This window comes from Micropterus salmoides, unplaced genomic scaffold (genome assembly GCF_014851395.1).
Source record: "Micropterus salmoides isolate LMB-PRFRI ecotype aquatic unplaced genomic scaffold, ASM1485139v1 Ms_hic_scaffold_8, whole genome shotgun sequence".
Classification (NCBI taxonomy): Eukaryota; Metazoa; Chordata; class Actinopteri; order Centrarchiformes; family Centrarchidae; genus Micropterus; species Micropterus salmoides.
In genome coordinates, this window is record NW_024044570.1 from 900,584 (window position 1) to 919,913 (window position 19,330).

At 42.9% G+C, this 19,330-nt stretch overlaps 1 pseudogene; it reads right to left on the reverse strand.

Annotated features, from left to right (window-relative positions):
• Positions 1-17,444: 17,444 nt before the first annotated feature.
• The window catches only part of LOC119894069, a 10,393-nt pseudogene continuing 8,507 nt past the window's right edge, over positions 17,445-19,330 (reverse strand).

The window sequence follows — 19,330 nt, forward strand, 5'->3', positions numbered from 1 at the left end:
CGCTGGTTGTCGAGGTGGTGTCCAGCAAAGATGTGGGCTTTGTTGATCATTGGCAGACTTTCTGGGGAAGACTGGTCTGATCCGGAGAGACGGCATCCATCCCACTTGGGAAGGAGCAGCTCTCATTTCTAGAAATCTGGCCAAGTTTATTAGTGGACCAAATCCATGACAACCCAGAGTTGAGACCAGGAGGCAGAGTCGCAGTTTAACACACTTCTCTGCTCCTCCATTTCAGGAGTTACTTAGTGAAAATCCTATAGTGACGGTGTCTGCCCCCCGACCATTTAAATTATTTAAAAAGGTAAACAGAAGAGGAGCTGTGCATAAAAACCTCAAAATTAAAACCACAGAGCAATAGTGCAAAAATAGGAGAGTTAATGTGGACTCTTAAACATCAGATCTCTCTCTTCTAAAGCTGTACTAGTAAATGAACTAATATCAGATTATGATATTGATTTATTTGGTCTTACTGAAACCTGGCTGGGTGATGGAGAATATGTTAGCCTAAATGAATCCACCCCTCCCAGTCATATTAATACTCACATTCCTCGAGGCACAGGCCGGAGGTGGAGTTGCAGCTATCTTCCACTCTAGCCTACTAATCAGCTCTAAACCTAAACTAAACTATAACTCATTTGAAAGCTTGTTCTTGGTCTTTCGCACCCAAGTTGGAAATCACTGCAACCAATTCTTTTTGTTATAGTGTACCGAGCACCTGGCCCGTTCTGAATTCTTATCTGAATTTGCAGAGTTTTTGTCAACTTTAGTCCTTAAAACGGACAAAGTTATTATTGTAGGGGATTTTCAATATTCATGTGGATGTTGAGAATGACAGCTTCAGTACTGTGTTTATCTCTTGTTAGATTCCATCGGCTTCTCTCAGAGTGTTCATGAACCGACTCACTGTTTTAACCACACCCTCGACCTTGTTTTGGTGTATGGTATTGAAATTGAACATTTAGTGGTGTTCCCACAGAATCCCTCTTTATCCGACCACTGTTTGATAACTTTTGAGTTTGTATTGCTGAACTACTCGCCATTGGGCAAAAATTTCTATACAAGATGTCTGTCTGATAGTGCTGTAGCTAAATTTAAGGATGCGATTCCATCAGCTCTAAATCATTATCAAGTCACAAAGTAACAGGATTCCTATGCTAATTTCAGTCCCTCCCAAATCGATCATCTTGTTGATAGTGCTGCAGGCTCGCTGCGAATGACACTCGACTCTGTAGCCCTCTAAAAAAGAAAATAATAAAACAAAGTTGGTTAGCTCCATGGATAATACTGAAACTCGCAATTAAAGCAAATATCGCGGAAAGAGGAATTGGGCACTGGAAAATTCTCGTTTAATTTGGCAAGATAGTCTTAAAACTTATAGGAAGGTCCTCCGTAATGCCAGAGCAGCATACTACTCGTCATTAATAGAGGAAAATAGGAACGACCCCAGGTTTCTTTTCAGCACTGTAGCCAGGCTGAGAGTCACAGCTATTGAGCCAAGTATTCCCATAGCTCTCAGTAGTTACGACTCATGAGCCATGTTCATAAGACATCCTTTTGTCCTCGGACCAATCCTCTTCACTTTATATATGCTCCTCTTGGCAATATTATCAGGAAATATTCCATAAATTTTCATTGTTATGCAGATGATACTCAGTTAATCTATCAATCAAACCAGATGAAACTCATCAGTTAGCTAAACTTCAAATGTGCCTTAGGATGTTAAAACCTGGATGACCTGTAATTTTCTAATGTTAAACTCAGATAAAACTGAAGTTATTGTTCTGGGGCCTAAGCACCTCCGTGACGCATTATCTAAAGATATAGTTTCCCTGATGGCATCGCCTGGCCTCCAGCACCACTGTGAGGAATCTTGGATTATCTTTGATCAGACATGTCGTTTAAGTCTCACATTAAGCAAATTTCAAGGACAGCCTTTTTTCACCTACGTAATATTGCAAAAATCAGGAACATCCTGTCTAAAAATTATGCAGAAAAACTAGTCCATGCATTTGTTACTTCTAGACTGGATTACTGCAATTCCTTATTATCAGGCTGCTCGAAAAAGTCTTCAGCTGATCCAGAATGCTGCAGCACGTGTTCTGACAGGAACCAGGAAAAGAGATCATTTCTCCTGTTTTAGCTTCTTGCATTGGCTTCCAGTAAAATCCAATAAAAATTCTTCTTACCTACAAAGCTCTTAATGGTCAGGCCATTATCTTAAAGAGCTCATAGTACCTTACTACCCCATCAGAGCACTGTGCTCCAGAATGCAGGGTTACTTGTGGGTCCTAGAGTCTCCAAAAGTAGACTAGGAGCCAGAGCGTTCAGCTATCAAGCTCTCCTGTGGAACCAGGTTCCAGTTGGGTTCAGGAGGCAGACACCATCTCCACATTTAAGAGTAGGCTTAAGACTTTCCTCTTTGATAAAGCTTATAGTTAGGGCTGGCTCAGGTGAGTCCTGAACCATCCCTTAGTTATGCTGCTATAGGCCTAGACTGCCAGGGGATTTCCCATGATGCACTGAGCTCCTCTCTCCTCTACTTTCTCTCCCTCTGTATGCAACCTCATCCCATTATTGCATGTTACTAACACAACGGTAGTCTTGTGCTTTCTCGTCCCTCTCCTCTCTCCTCCTATCACTTCCTGCAGGTGTTTTCTGGCTCTGGACTGTGGAGTCTGGATCTGTGGTTGCAGGTCACCTGCGCCCCCTGTTCCTGCTCGACACCCTCTGCTGCAACGACTATTGTTACTAGTCCTATTGTTATTATTGTTATTATAATCATTAAGATTACGACTGTTACCATTAACACTACTATAAATCTCTGTACCATTTTTCATTTAGTCTATAGCAACATCACCTTTACTGTCTGTACCTCTGTGTGGATATTGTGTAGGCTGCCTCCCTCCCCTTCCATCCCTCTCTTTTTCTCTCTGTTCCTCTCCTGCCCTCTCTCTCTCTCTCTCTCCCTCTTTCTCTCTCTACTTCACCCCAACCGGTCGAGGCAGATGGCCGCCCACCCTGAGCCATGTTTCTGCTCGAGGTTTCTGCCTCTTAAAAGGAAGTTTTTCTTTGCCTCTGTCGCCTAGTGCTTGCTCTGGGAACTGTTGGGCTTCTGTAAATAGCATCATAGAGTACGGTCTAGACCTGCTCTTTTATGAAAAGCGCTGTGAGATAACTGTTGTTGTGATTTGGCTATATAAATAAATTGAATTGAATTGAATTGAAAGGAGACCAGCCCTCCTCATAATCCACAAACACCCCCACCTTCTCAGCTGAGACTTCAGAGAGAGACGGACTGGAGGTCGCAGCAGCTTTGTACTCGTTTTTATTCCTCAACCATATCGTCCAGTAACCATCTTGAGGAATCCGTGTGATGTTTCCCTTCCTGTTGATCGACTCTCTGGCCACTCCTAAACCCCACTCAGTCTTCCCTTTAACCTGAACCTCGCAGTAAAATCTTCCTGAAGAGAAACTCTGCTTTGCTAAGACATGAACACAAATATCAAATCTCTCTGGATTGTCTGGGAGATTCTTCTTTACATCAGCATGTTTAACTTGTTTTCCATCATCAGACAGGATGAGGTTGGGATTTGCTGTATCAGGATCGAGGGTCACATCCACTGCATACTGCTGGACCCTCTTCAGCTCGGCCTCCAGCAGCTTCTTCATCTGTTCACTGAGCGTCTCCTCCAGCTGATTCACAGCTCTCCTCACAGTCCCCTCATATGAAGGTGGACGGACGCTGACTTCTGTCCAGTCCTTGGTGGGTGGAGCAGCGTTCAGGGACGGGAGGCTTTGGAGGAGGTGGAGGTGGTCTTCAGAGCGTGAGAGCTGCTCCACCTCAGAGCTTCTCTTCTTCAGCTCAGAGATTTCCTGTTCCAGCTCTTTGATGAAGCCTTCAGCCTGTTTCTCTGTCTTTCTCTGCTTCTCTTTGATCGTGTATGAGCTCGGCCTGGCTTCTCTCAACAGACTCCTTCAGAGCGCTGAAGACCTGAACACCACCTGCTATCTCTCTGTCTGCATCTTCCTTACTGAGCTCCACTGAGCGTTTTGATCTCCTCAATCTTCAGTCGTCTCTTCTGGATCATCTGCTGAGTTTCAGCCTCTGTCTTCCCCAGCTCGGCCTTCTTTCCTTCATATTCTTCTTTCAGAGGAACAACATCATGTGTCTTGTGGTCTGAAACAGAGCAGAGCATGCAGACACACATCTGGTCGGTCTTACAGAACAGCTCCAGCAGTTTATCGTGCTTCGTACACATCCTGCCTTCCAGGTTCTCCACAGTGTCGATCAGCTGATGTCTTTTCAGGCCTGCCATTGTCAGATGAGGCTTCAGGTGAGTCTCACAGTAGGAGACCAGACACACCATGCAGGACTTCAGGGCCTTCAGTTTGGTTCCAGTGCAGACGTCACAGGGAACTTCTCCTGGTTTGGCAGCTTGTTGCTCTGAGCTGCTGCTGCTGGCTTTCTGTTGAGCTGACTGTCTGAACTGAGCAGCCATCTCAGAGATGAAAGTGCAAAAAAATTATGCGACAGTCAGTTTGATAACATGGAGATCTTCATTTAAACATCAGATTTAAACAATCAGATTCTGCCTGTCTGTTGAGAAAAAGCTGATGGATTCAGTTGAATGTTTCTTTAGAGAGAAAAAGTCTTGACCACAGCTCCAGACAAACTTTGACTTTCATTTGAGGAAATTTGACATTGCAGCTCTCATCTTTCACTATTGCTGCTCCTCCCAGTGCAGCTCTGGAAGTCAGGTTTTATTTCCTTCTTGGGAAATACTTTGGCAGAGCTTTGGAATAGGATGGCTTTTCATTTTTTTGGTTTGTTCTTTTCGCTACAGTGGAAGTATACAGCAGCCAAAATAACATGCAACTATAAATAGACAACATAACAAAGAGGTCAGTGCAAATAAGAACATACTTTATCTTTTGATCAGCACACTTCCTTTACAATCCCACAAACACTCCAGTGTTCAGCTCAAGGCTTAGCCTGTAATTTCCCTTTACAGTTTTTCACTTTGCAGTTTACAATATTTTCTTTATTTGACAGATTTCTGATCACATTACAGGGCAAAAGTAAAGAAACACTGCATAAGTGACATTTTTCACATACATTATTTAGTTCCAGTGTTGTTTAAATGTTCATATTTAGAACTTTGTAATCATTAGTCCTTCTCATGTGTTCCCAACCTCTTTCAAAAGGGCTCGGGTTACGCCCCTAATCAAAAAGCCCTCCCTCAATCCTACTCAGGCAGAGAACTATCAGTCGGTTTCACTCATACCATTTCTATCCAAAGCTATTGTTGTGTCCTTTTTTTCTTTCCCCGAATGTCATCACAACATTAAACGAGAGGCACAAATCAATAGTCTGCTTCTCAATTTTCAATAATTTATTGAAAAACATACAAAAAGTGCAAAATATATCAAAAGGACAATTATTATAGTGATTACATGATGTTATAATTAAAGAAAATAATAAAATAGAAGTGGAGATAAGTTCCATTTTGTTAATGTCAATTTAAAGGAGAGTTTTATCCTGCTTTTCAGAACCTAGAAAATCCTAAAGATTCCTCAGGAAACCCCAAAGTCACTCGAATTGGCTGAAAGTTATACAAAATTAGTGAACATTAAGACTTAAGATTATATTGATGTTCAATGGTATTTAATTCTTATTCCAATTTGGTCAGAGATGTTTTTCCCTCCACCCTCTGAAATAATGTCTGAAGGCTTCTCCTTCTTTTCCCTAATATAAACCCCTAAAAACTACAGCCACGTAGGCAACATGGCCGACTTCTAAACTGCGCCGCTCCTCGATACTTTCTTCTTAGGTCCACTTGAGTTCACAAAAACAAGTATCACATCATTTTTCATTGTGCAATGAACATTTGGGCGGCCAAATGTTTCCCCATAAGGAAAGCTCCCTCAGTTTCTCAACTCCACATTAACAACAAAAACAAAGAAAACATATTGCATTAAAGGATGAACATGGGCTTTGCAGTTATGATAATGAGTTTACATGAAATAACCGTTAATCCTTAGTTCCAATTCAGATCTTGATCCATTAATTTAGGGAGGCCTCAGCATGTGAACATATGGATTCACAGGATAAGTGTATATAAAAGGAGCCTGCACAATGGAGCAGCTTTTCTCCCCAAAGCAGAGCACAGGGCCTGCTCCAGCTACCACCTACTTCAAGCACTCCTTTGGTGATAACTATGGATAGAGACTATTTGATTAACTTTTAATTTAACTTCTGGGTGAGTTATGCTACAGCAATGGCAGCGCCGAGAGGGCGATCCCAGAACCCTCTGCTACTGCCATAACCATAAAGTTTGAATAATAGTTAATCAAATAGGCTAGTCAGTTATTTTTGTTTATTTTTAATACATTTGTAAAGATTTCAAACAAACTTCTTTCACATAGTCATTATGGGCTATTGTTTGTAGAATTTGGAATTTAAGGCTGTAATATAACAAATTGTGGAAAAAGTGAAGCGCTGTGAATAGCCTACTTTCCGGATGATGCACTGTATAGGCTAATATGTAATGCAAATGTAGCAGGTGTAGCCCAGAGATAGCTGCTTCATCAAACTCAATACTGGAGAGGGTTTGCTGCAACAGTTCTTTATTTGACCACCCACGCACACATAGCCTACCTTTGCAAACATAAATCTCTCACTGCTGGCTCAGCACCTGATATCCCGGCTATTTACAGTTAAATATCTGTAAGTAAGTAAGAAATAGCTTAAAGAAACGGGACATTTAGGTAATTAAACCTCTGTAAATACTACGTTCTGCTTTAGTTGGACTGCTGCAGATGTTAAATTTAGACAGCATTCCTGGCTCAAACAGCAGCGTGGGGAACTGGAAAATACAGGAAGTAAACAAGCTATTTTGGTGAGAACATAATGAGTTATGTTCTTGTAAGTTATTATGCACAATATACCAATGCGTTGGTTTAGTGCTGTACGATGTAGGCCTATGTATTAAACTCCACATTGTGTGTAATTGTTGCGTTTAGGATTGCCCATGCTTGCGGAATGAAACCTACATGTGGGCCACAGAGCTCGTTATCCATGAGTTGGGTCGGAAGAAACCTGGTGACTGGAGCTCATTCTGTTTAATGTGTTTATCTGTGTATGGACACATTTTGTTTCCTTTGTTACACGATTGAGCTCAAACGTTTGACAAGTTAGCACAAGTCCAGGCTAGAAACTAACGGTGACCGAGGAATTCTCAGTAGCTGCTCCTGATCTTTGGAACACTTTACCTGCTGAAATAAGAAATGCCTCGGACTCCTGACACTTTCAGATCCTTGCTAAAGACGTATCAAAACAACGTTTTCCACATGTAGGCCTACCTTGTTTCAGCATAAGCCAAGGAATGGTAGGCTAATGTGACACGATGTCACGGACCTACTATGCTATTGAAAACTGTTTTAACAGGCGTGTAGCTTTGCTCACATTCTCAAAGACTAATGTTTGCATGTGATCCGTGACTTAGAAAGCGCAGTGAAAATGCCTCTCATCGTCTATTGTAGCATATTTCAGCACCATGGACAGAGAGCGGAGGTCAATGATCGTTAGAAATGAGTAATTACTTTAGTTAACTTCACAGAAAAGAAATAAATGTATTGAATTACATGCTTATTTTTAATTATTGTTTTCTGCTAAGTGACGGCTGAGTGAAAGCTAAAATCACTTTCAGTGGAGACATTTTATCTTATAGGCCATAAGTCCAACGTCGGGCATTTAACAAAGAGCAAAATGAGTTATAGAGAAGATATAAAATGAAAGTCATGCTATGCGCAAAGAGAGGGTTCTGTTAAAATATCAGAACCAGTAGATGTACAGTGTCTACATTTGTTCCGCAGACTAAATGGGCTTTAATACGCCATTAATGGAAGTATTTCTGCCAGCTCGTGAAAGGCTGATATAAGCTGCTTTCTGTTGCTGGATTGAGTTACATTAGCAGCAGCCTACAACCAACTCTGAAATTCAGTAGGTATTTCCCTGATTATCTAAATGTTTGATAACACTGCACTGCGGACTGTCGGTGATCGCTCTCTTTGGCTGGATAAAGCCAGAAACTCCTGATTTTAAGCATCTATGATACAGAGTTAACATAATGTCAAGAGACCCCCCCAAATATCACAAATCATGTTTAGGGGAGCTCATTTCTTAAGAGGAACCAAGCTCCCCCATAGTTCGCACCTAGCTTCATGTCATACACAGAATTTAACAGATTATTAAACTTATATTCAAATATAGTAACATTTAAAAATAAAATGAAACAACATACATTTATTTATATACATAGCATTTTAGGAAAACGAATCTCGGATAATCTTTGAGATTATAAAGTGCACCATATGCTGGCAAGAAGGCCTATACGCTGTTTGGTAAAATATTCTGCCATGTTATTACCCTAAACTCCACATTTGTGCTGTGAAATTGTGAAGTCCTTAGGAACAACGGCGCTGTCCAGAATGCTGAAAGGGAGATGAGATCAAATCATAGTTGGTTGTACAGCCTGCTTGCTTTTCAGTATAGGCCTAACTTTCTGAGCAAATTCCTTTTCTACCCGGTGTAGCAGTGAGAGAGAGAGAGAGAAACCAGCCTGGAGAAACGCCTGTTTCAGCAGGACTCCCTCGCGGATTTTAAGTGAATGTAAACAGCAGCAAGATGATAATGTGGCCGTTATCCTCACAGCTTGAAAACTGCGCATGGACTGCTTGATCCAGGATGTTAATAAGCAAGTCTCTGTAAACATTTGAGCACAGCAGTCTCTGATTTTCGTTTCTTGGCCAACCCGAGTCCCATTTTGTCCAGACCAGAGGTTTAGGAGCAGCCTTAGGTCCAAGCTGGGCCAACATAGCTCTGATCCCGCTCTCTTTCCCCTCCTCAGGGCAGCTACGATGTTGGCGCTGCCGTTCCCATAGCATAACTCACCCCTAAGTTTATATAAAAGTAAATCTATCCTTATCACTAAGGAGCGCTTGAAGGAGGTGGTAGCTGGAGCAGGCCCTGTGCACTGCTTTGGGGAGAAAAGCTGCTCCATTGTGCCTTTTTATATACACTTATCTTGAGGCCACGAGAAAATTATAATTTTATTTTTTCGACAAAGTGGGACTAGGGGGGATCCGTACAGTCACATACACTGTTTAAAAAAAGGTGAAAAAACGGGAATATTGTGGCAGAAAAATATAGTAAAATAACTAACTTTTAGAGGCACGGTAATATTCCATAATGACAATACAGTTTGTAACTTTCATTTTACAAAAACATTTGTGTAATTTTAGGGCGTTTAATGTGTATTGAAGAACATAGAGACCTGTAAAAACCATTCAATTACCTATAATTAAAGTTGAACACTGCTAAAATACAAATAATCAGACTAGTTAAGTTTTATTATATCATTTGACATAAATATCTTATAAATGTAATCAATGTTTAATCTAAAAATATGATACAACACCTGCAAACACTAGATTTTCCATTTAAAAAACATCAAAATACTGTTCTAAAACTGGTAATCAGCTTTTAGGATTGTGTTCATTGGAATTCTTGTAGAAGCGCATCTGGGAGGTCAGGCGCAGATGTTGTACGAGAATGCCTGGCTCGCAGTCTCCGCTCCAGTTCATCCCAAAGGTGTTCAACCAAACTCATCCAGGTCTTTATGGACCTGCTTTGTGCTCTGGTGCGCAGTCATGTTGGAACAGGAAGGGGCCATCTCCAAACTGTTTACACAAAGTTGGGAGCATGAAATTGTCCAAAATGTTTTGAAAATACCACCCCACACCATAATCCCCCCTCCACCAAACTTTACACTTGGCACAATGCAGTCAGGTAAGTACCGTTCTCTTGGCAACCGCCAAACCCAGACTCGCCCTTCGGATTGCCAGACAGAGAAGCGTGATTTGTAACAGTGAACACGTCTCCTCTGCTCTAGAGTCCAGTGGCGGCGTGCTTTACACCACTTCAGCCGACGCTTTGCATTGCACTTGGTGATGTAAGGCTTGGATGCAGCTGATTGGCCGTGGAAACCCATTCCATGAAGCTCTCTACGCACTGTTCCTGAGCTAATCTGAAGGCCACACGATGTTTGGAGGGCTGTAGCTATTGACTCTGCAGAAAGTTGGTGGCTTCTGCACATGCACTGATCTGTGATTTTATGTGGCCTACCTCTTCATGACTGAGTTTCTGTTCTGTATTATGTTTAAGTAGTGAGGAAATTTCACAAATGGACTTATTGCACAGGTGGCAGTCTATCACAGTACCACGCTTCAATTCACAATTCACTGAGCTCTTGAGAGCGACCCATTTTTTCACAACTGTTTTTATAGGAGCCATTTATGTTTATTGTTGGCATGATATTTTATTTAATAATAAATAGTTGAATAAACTCAATGTGTAACGAGGTGACTGCTTTCCTCTGACTTCATGTGTTCTGTGCAGCATCTTAAGTTAAGAGAACTTTCAACCATTTTGACATCAGCGTTGGTGTCGATGTTTGTTTACTGTTTTCTTCTTCACCAATAACGCAGATTTGCCGTGATATTTCTCTCGCTTGCGGGCTTCCCCTGGTAACCCCATACAGTCTATGGGTAACCCCCGTGTTTCACGTCATACCGCTATGAACTGGGGGCAATTCCCTCAGCCAAAGTCTGCAGAAATGCGGACTTACCAAAAGTCTAATGTCGGCGAGAGAGCCCTCGCGCACTTGATGATTTGACAGTGGGATGGCCCTGAGCCCTCACGGACTTCCCGGGAACGCGCCTCAGAGTCTGTGAGTCCGTGAGGGGGGACATTGGGATCGGGCCAAACACTCTCAAGCTTTTTGGATGTAAGGAACGGCAAGCAAGTCTGCCTTTTGCTTATTGCTCACACTTGATGGAAGACCTGCTTTGTCATTTTTGCAGCCAGGTAGCTGCACCTGATAGGTACCTGACTTGAATTTGTCCCTAATTCTGTGGAGAGGGCTACGGACCGACACATCTCCAGAATTTGGTCATCATACCATTATTAAGGGAAACTTACTTACTTAATGTCTCGCAGACCTTGGATAGATATGCTGTTGATTTTGTTTGCCGTTGTTTATGTTTTCCAATTGAACTACCTTGAGAATCCAAGTGGTTTCTTTAGGTCATCCTGAGGTGTCGTCGTGAAAATGTTCTTTTGACTTGAATACCAAAAACTGGCACACGAATGAATTCATTAGGACTGCCAAGAGAAACTTGCATATATTCTACAGTGAGTGAACTATGGCCAGCCGGTGTTTGTTGTTTGAATAGGTATTATTCAAACTGTCACGACCCCGTGGGCCGTTTATGTGGATATGGGATGTTGTGCTTGTGTGTTTTCCCTCTCTGCCACCAGCAGCACCTTGCCCCGCCCCCAATGCTGCAGCAGCAACCTGAGGAGCGCGGCTGATTCCACTCTCCTAATCAGTGGAGAGTATAAGTTCTGGTGAAGGAAGCTGCTGTTGTTGAGAGTATGGTGGTCTACAACAAAAGAGACCGTGTCGCTGAGCGTTTGGAGTCTGCGGCGAGCCTGTGGCAGTTGGCAGAGACCGTAACCAGCAGTGACAACAGTGGGAGTCCCGTGGATAAGTGATTTACTGTTTTTGTTTGCACCGTGTGCTTGTTTGCTAGTTTGCTTTCACTACTTTTGCGTTGTTTTGTGTGATACCTTAGTTACCTTTGAAAAGGACCCTTGTTGCTCGCTTCCCTTTTGGGAGTTGCCCCCTGAGGTTCACAACAACCACCAAGAAGTTGAGTTGGAATTCACATTGAATTTCAGGTAAATTCTGTCTGAGTTGTGTTTGTATCACATTCCCACTTGCCTTTCTACTTGCACATACTTGCATCTATTTTATACACCACCTTAATTTATAAATTGTGGACTTCCCATTTTCAGGGGCACGCAGTTGTGCACTGCCCTCCAAGGCCAGGTGGACCTAATTCAGCTGTAGCACTTCTAAAGTATGTGTAGAGTTTCTCAGTGAAGCGGCAGCCAGTAAAGGAGTAGATAAGAGCTGCAGCATCAACGTCATAAAAGGAGACCAGACCCTCCTCATAATCTACAAACACCCCCACCTTCTCAGGCCGAGACTTCAGAGAGAGACGGACTGGAGGACCAGCAGCAGCTTTGTACTCATTTTCATTCCTCAGCCATATCTTCCTGTTGCTCAGCTCTCTGGCAGAGCCGGCATCAGTCTGAGCTCAGCAGGGGGGCAATTATTTTTAATGGGTGGGCACTATTGATGGGGAATTTTTCCGGCTATCCTATAGGCTAGTTATTATCGCTACTGCCGTTTCTGTAAGTGATTAGCCTGAAGTGATGAGAACCAACTCCTAAACCGACTCTATTATAAACAGCACTTGTAGCTAGCTTACTGACAGGAGAGACGGATCTTAATTCTAGTTTGCTCTAGCATTAGAGTTGACAATACGGGACTACTCAAACCATGTAGGCCTACCATTTTCAAAACACTCACAACACACAGATTATTCTACAATCTCAATTATCAAAAAGAAATAAAACTGCTGTTTCTCCACGGCGGGAGGGATTTTTCAGGACAATGGACCACACACAACGGGGGGAATTAAATACTAAATTTATCGTCTTGACAGTAGGCTACATAATGCTTTTCTGGCACTTTGCAGTGTTCATTGATCAAACACGGTTATCACCACATCTTTTAGCTGAATCTCAATGAATGATACTTCATGTAACAAAATATTAACGAGTATAAACATTCAAAAATATATATACGTCGACTCATTTATCACCGATGAACCCCACAAAGGATATTCTAGCGTTTAAAAGCAGTACTTGGAGGTGCATGCAATTCATGCATGACACTGTCAACACATGGGCCTCTAGCGTTTTCTGATATTTGGACAACGATGTTGACGTCTGCGGAGCCACGAGGTAGGCGGGCTGTCTTGATCGTGTATTGATGTGTGGCTGTAGTAGAACCTAAAGTGAATTGAGATTCAGAGTTAGGCTTTTTAGGCGTGGTGTAATGTCCATTTTGGAGCATTTTGAGCTGCCTGCTTTGTTCTGATATGTGCACTGCCGCCAGGAATCTCCCGCTAACTTGGTCATTTCATGCACGTACTAACATGCAAGTGCATTGGGAGGGGGGAGGCAGGGGGGTTTCCTGTCTTGGTGAGAATAAATCCTTTTTACAATCTGCAATTTGCACACTTGTTTGAATGCACATGCTTAAAAGGGCATCTACTTTTATTTGTACTATGCGGTGCGTTCGTGTACTGCTGCTGTGACATTTCCCCCAGAGATAACTGAAGTAGGGTGAGTGTTGTGAAACTGGGACAACTGCCACAGTTAGCAATAAACTTATTGACGAGGAACACACAAAATAACCCAAAAATGCTTATTCATCACTGGCAAAGCATCTGATTGGGGGGGGGAAAGGGTCATATAGATCATATGATGTCATAAATTGGTGTGGCATCATGAACAGTGACCCTTGATTTCCAGTAAAATTCCCTTTAAAAAATGTATTATAATATGAAAATGTAATATTTTAAATAGCTAAAACTCCAAAATTCACTCCAGGAGCCAATGGCAGACAAAAGATAGGCAACAAGGAAAGACAGGAGAAAAGAAGCACAGAAATCCCGAGGTCAAAAGCACAATCAGGGAAGCGAGGACAGAATTAAAGGTGAAGTTCTACAATATGAAGAACTAGTAGGAGCAGAGCAACCTAAGATTGTTGGCTCTCGCTTGCAACATCCCAAAAAGGATCTACACTGCAAAGGAGAGTGAAATAACATGATAAATATTATATAATGTTTGACTGGCCGAATGAACTCCTTCAGGAGGATGAGTTTGTCTCATCTGTTGGACCCACTGTTCCTGGCTCTGGTCCAGCAGGTCCCCGGAGTCGGCAGGGTCAACACTCTGGCCGTCCTACACAATAGCATCCAGAAGCCCTGCCACGCCGCCGACACCAAGCTGGAGCCATTTGTGGGTCAGGCTGTAGCTCAGCAAATCCACAGTTTCTTCCACAATGACACTGCTGCTGGAACCTGAAGGCTCAACCCTAGGTCTTTATCTAACCAGGAAGGTTTAGATTTGTGTGAAATGAAGGTTTGAAAACAAATGATCCCTGGAACGGCAGAGTGATTCTGGATGGAGACAGTGAAAACAGCACTTACCCCTCCATCTATAACCCCACTGAGGCAGATATTCATTCTCTGGGAACCAAGACAATCTATCCAATAATTGTTGAGAGATTGATTGCATATTGATTACTGCTCATTGTTTGTGGTTGTTTGTCAGGATGCAGCAGCTAATTAGCAGACCCACTTTAGGAGCCCCGTGTTGCATTTTGTATGACTCATTAGCTGCGTAACTGACATTTTTCTGCCATCATTTAACATTTATTCATTTAGCTGACGCTTTCATTCAAAGCGACTCACAATTCAAATTTATGTCAGAGGTCGCACACCTCTGGAGCTGAGGGTTAAGTGTCTTGTTCAGGGACACAATGGTGGACTCTCCAGTGGGGAGTTGAAGGCATGCGTCTTATCCACTGCTCCATCACCTCCAGTTTCAGTGTTGCTTAAATGTTAAACTCAATGATCATAAGCAGTGTTTCCCACAGAATGACAGCGTAACTGTGGCGGGGGGCAAGTCTACTTTAACAGGTGCAGACTTCGGCACAACACCTGGCGCTGCAATCACATCACCATGACATGAGCAAGGCGACGGCAGGCGCCGGGTCCGGCGCACGCAGTTGTTGTTCTCTGGTTGCACACACCTTTTGCCTAATCATTGTTCTAAGCTCACGCAGTCTACAGGAGGTAGATTGTGTCTTACGGCGCTGTTTATATATCCCACCCCTGCAGTCCCTGCAGCTATGGTGGTCAGCCGATTTCCCTTATGTCATTTCTATCCAAAGCAGAGATGCTCACAAGTCTTTGAGCTAGAGTCCAAGTCAAGTCTCTCGTGGTTATAATGAATGTTGTATCACCTGCTGCATTCAATCCAGGTTGCTAATAAAACTTCATAGCTATAAGGAATACTGTTAACCTGTTTTTCTTTTACAGAGCACAACCATGTGATGTGAAATGCAATTAATGACAGCTTATTAAATACTGTAAGTCAATAAAACTGTGACGTTGCATAATCAACAATAAATCTTAAAAGTTTTTAACTTACAGAGCACAACCATGTAGCCTAATGTACAATGCGTCTACAATTAATGACAGCTTATAAACTACTGTAAGTCAACACATCTTCCTGACTCTCAAAACAATAAACTGTAACCTGTTTTTCACAGAGCACAACTATAATGTGCAATGCAATCAATGACAGCTTAAACTACTGTAAGTCAACACACCCTGCAGACTCTCAAACAAGTGTAATGTTAGGCTATAACTAAATAAAACTATAAGGCTACATGATCAACAATAAACCTGTAACCTCTTTCTAGCCAATAGCAATAACTAAGATGATGGCAGCCAGCAGGACGTAAATGATTACGTTAATCGACCACCACAAGTTTGGCAAGTAAACAAACACTCGTTCATCTTTTCATAACGAACGACAGTCAGAGCAAACCTTCCATAGCTCGTAGCTGAAGCAAGAAGCAAGCAAACGTTAGATGGCCAATACTGAGCTAAACATGTTCACTCACCACATATTTGCGTTCAGCTCGTCTTTGTTTGGGTCTTGTTGTATGAAGTTTTAAAGCCAAAGTTTATGATAAATGGCACAGCAGCTGCCGGTGTTTGTTGTCCTCTCTCACGTGCGGCCGCAAGCAGCAGATGCTACGTAGGCAGGTTATAGGTAACTTTGGGAGGGAATAACAGCAAGCTCATCAGATGTTTCTTAAAAATAAACATTGTTCACGAGTCCCGCGCCTCGAGTCTGAGTCGAGTCTGAAGTCTTTTCAGGACGAGTCTCAAGTCTAGTCTCAAGTCACTGTGTGTGCGATTTAAGTCGCACTCAAGTCCAAGTCTCTAACTCCCCATCTCTGATCCAAAGCTATCTAAAGGGTTGTCTTCAGACCGGGCACAGAGTTAGTCTCACAGAATAGCCTCCTTGATCCATTTCAAGGTTTTACGGCTCTGTTGTCTGTGACAGAAACCCTAAGATCGGCTAAAGATCACAGCATGCTGCTATCTGCACTCTTGGCAATGGGCATCTTGGGCTAGGCACTCCTGTGGTTTGAATTCTAACTCTCTGAGTGTTCTTACAATGTGTCTTGGCAATTGTCCTCCTCTCAGTGCCTCTCCAAAGGGGTGCCCCAAGGATTGGGGGTAGGGGCCCTTCTCTTCTCAGTTTACACCAAGCACTAGGGACGATCATTTGCTTGCATGGCTTTTCTTACCACTGCTACGCAGACGATAAACAGTTCTACCTGTCCTTTCTGCCAGATGACCCAACTGTCTTGGCGCGGATCACCGACTGTTTCTTTGACATTTCAGCAAAGATGAAGCCTTTCCACCTTCAGCTAAGCCTCTCTAAGACTGAACTCTTGGTCATCCCTGCCAACCAATCTATCCACCATACATCAAACTACAAATTGGCTCCTCCTCACCCGAACCTAGGTGGTGAGAAGCTGTCTTTCTCGGACCATGTTGCCATGTCTCCCAGTTTTGCCCATCCTAACTCAGTATGCTACCCAGCTTCTGGTACAGGCCGTGGTTAATCTCTTGCTTCGACTATTTCCCTCCTATCTTTCAGCTTGTGCAATAAATGTGGGATTAGTTTTTGATCAACTCAAAAGGACTAATGTCACTCGACTACTGAAGGACATCCGCTGGCTACCCATTGCCACCAGAAACCGAATCAGGTCACTAATGCTTGCATACAGAGTGATTACTGGGTCTGCTCCCATCTACCTAAACTCTATAACAAGTCTTCTGTTCCTTCTCAGCCAGTACACTCCTCCAATGAACACCGCCTGGCTCTGCCATCCCTACACACAAAGCAATCTGTGACACCACAATGGTAGAACGAGCTACTGCAAGCCATCAGAGCGGGGCGTCCCTCTAACTTTAAGAAGCTCCCATGAAATCTCATCTCTTCCGAGAACACTTCCTCTTATAACACCTCTAACCCTTAACCTCCAAGATGCCCTTCCTGTGCTCTTCTTCTTCTATCTCATTACAATTCACATTTCTTGATTGTACTATTTGTTAACTCTTATAGCTTCCCCTAGTAATTAATCCCATTGATGTCATATGTGTTAATAGCTCTCACTAGAATTATTGCTGTTCTTACTAGTATCTCTTGTTAATAGTAGATCTCTTATTTTAAAGATGCTTGTATGTTGTTCATAAATGTAAGTCGTTTAGGATAAAATCCTCTGTGAAATGAGTAAATATTAATGTACTGTAAGTCACAGAGCTATGTAGTCAGTAATTTGTGCAAGTATGCAACACTTGTTGCAGAAACAATGGTCAGACAATAAAACATTTTTTATTTGGCATACAGACCTTTAAGGAACATATAAATGCTTCCTATTTCTGACATTGTATTCTGATGATTTAACAGTCTGGAAGGCAGGTAATGCAGTTAATAGAATAACACTAACGCTTAACACTTTAAACACAAATATTTACAGAAACAAACACATCAACACACAATAAAAATTAGAAATCATCAAAATATACAATCTACATGACCAATAAATATACATATATTACATTAATGGTAGAAAATCTAATAGTTGTTCTACTCAGTGTGATTGACAGGTCACAAGAGAGATGATTAGAGGGGCAGAGTTTTTACCACCATCGTTAAGACCAGGACTAAAGTATGGATAGACTTTCTTAGTGAAGCAGCAGCCAGTAAAGGAGTAGATACGAGCTGCAGCATCAACATCATGAAAGGAGACCAGACCCTCCTCATAATCCACAAACACCCCCACCTTCTCAGGCCGAGACTTCAGACAGAGACAGACTGGAGGGTCATCAAAAGCAAAGTACCTACTTTCATTTCTCAAACATATCGTCCAGTAACCATCCTGAGGTGTCACTGTGATGTTTCCCTTCCTGTTGATCGATTCTCTGGCCACTCCTAAAGTCCATTTAGTCTTCCCTTTAACCTGAACCTCGTAGTAAAATCTCCCTGAAGAGAAACTCTGCTTTGCTAAGACAATAGCACAATAATCAATCTCTCTGGATTGTCTGGGAGGTTCTTCTTTACATCAGCATGTTTAACTTGTTTTCCATCATCAGACAGAATGAGCCAGGGATTTGCTGTATCAGGATCGAGGGTCACATCCACTGCATACTGCTGGACCCTCTTCAGCTCGGCCTCCAGCAGCTTCTTCATCTGTTCACTGAGCGTCTCCTCCAGCTGATTCACAGCTCTCCTCACAGTCCCCTCATATGAAGGTGGATGGACGCTGACTTCTGTCCAATCCTTGGTGGGTGGAGCAGCGTTCAGGGATGGGAGGCTTTGGAGGAGGTGGAGGTGGTCTTCAGAGCGTGAGAGCTGCTCCACCTCAGAGCTTCTCTTCTTCAGCTCAGAGATTTCCTGTTCCAGCTCTTTGATGAAGCCTTCAGCCTGTTTCTCTGTCTCTCTCTGCTTCTCTATGATCGTGTCGATGAGCTCGGCCTGGCTTCTCTCAACAGACTCCTTCAGAGCGCTGAAGACCTGAACACCACCTGCTATCTCTCTGTCTGCATCTTCCTTACTGAGCTCCACTGAGCGTTTGATCTCCTCAATCTTCAGTCGTCTCTTCTGGATCATCTGCTGAGTTTCAGCCTCTGTCTTCCCCAGCTCGGCCTTCTTTCCTTCATATTCTTCTTTCAGAGGAACAACATCATGTGTCTTGTGGTCTGAAACAGAGCAGAGCATGCAGACACACATCTGGTCGGTCTTACAGAACAGCTCCAGCAGTTTATCGTGCTTCGTACACATCCTGCCTTCCAGGTTCTCCACAGGGTCGATCAGCTGATGTCTTTTCAGGCCTGCCATTGTCAGATGAGGCTTCAGGTGAGTCTCACAGTAGGAACCCAGACAAACCAGGCAGGACTTCAGGGCCTTCAGTTTGGTTCCAGTGCAGACGTCACAGGGAACTTCTCCTGGTTTGGCAGCTTGTTGCTCTGAGTTGCTGCTGCTGGCTTTCTGTTGAGCTGACTGTCTGAACTGAGCAGCCATCTCAGAGATGAAAGTGTTGACCTGCAGCTCAGGTTTTGTGTAGAAAAGCTTTTTACAGTTGGGACACTGACACAGGACATTAATATTCCAGTTTTCAGTGATGCAGGTTTTACAGAAGTTGTGTCCACATGGTGTGCTGACTGGATCAGTGAACACATCCAGACAGATGGAGCACAG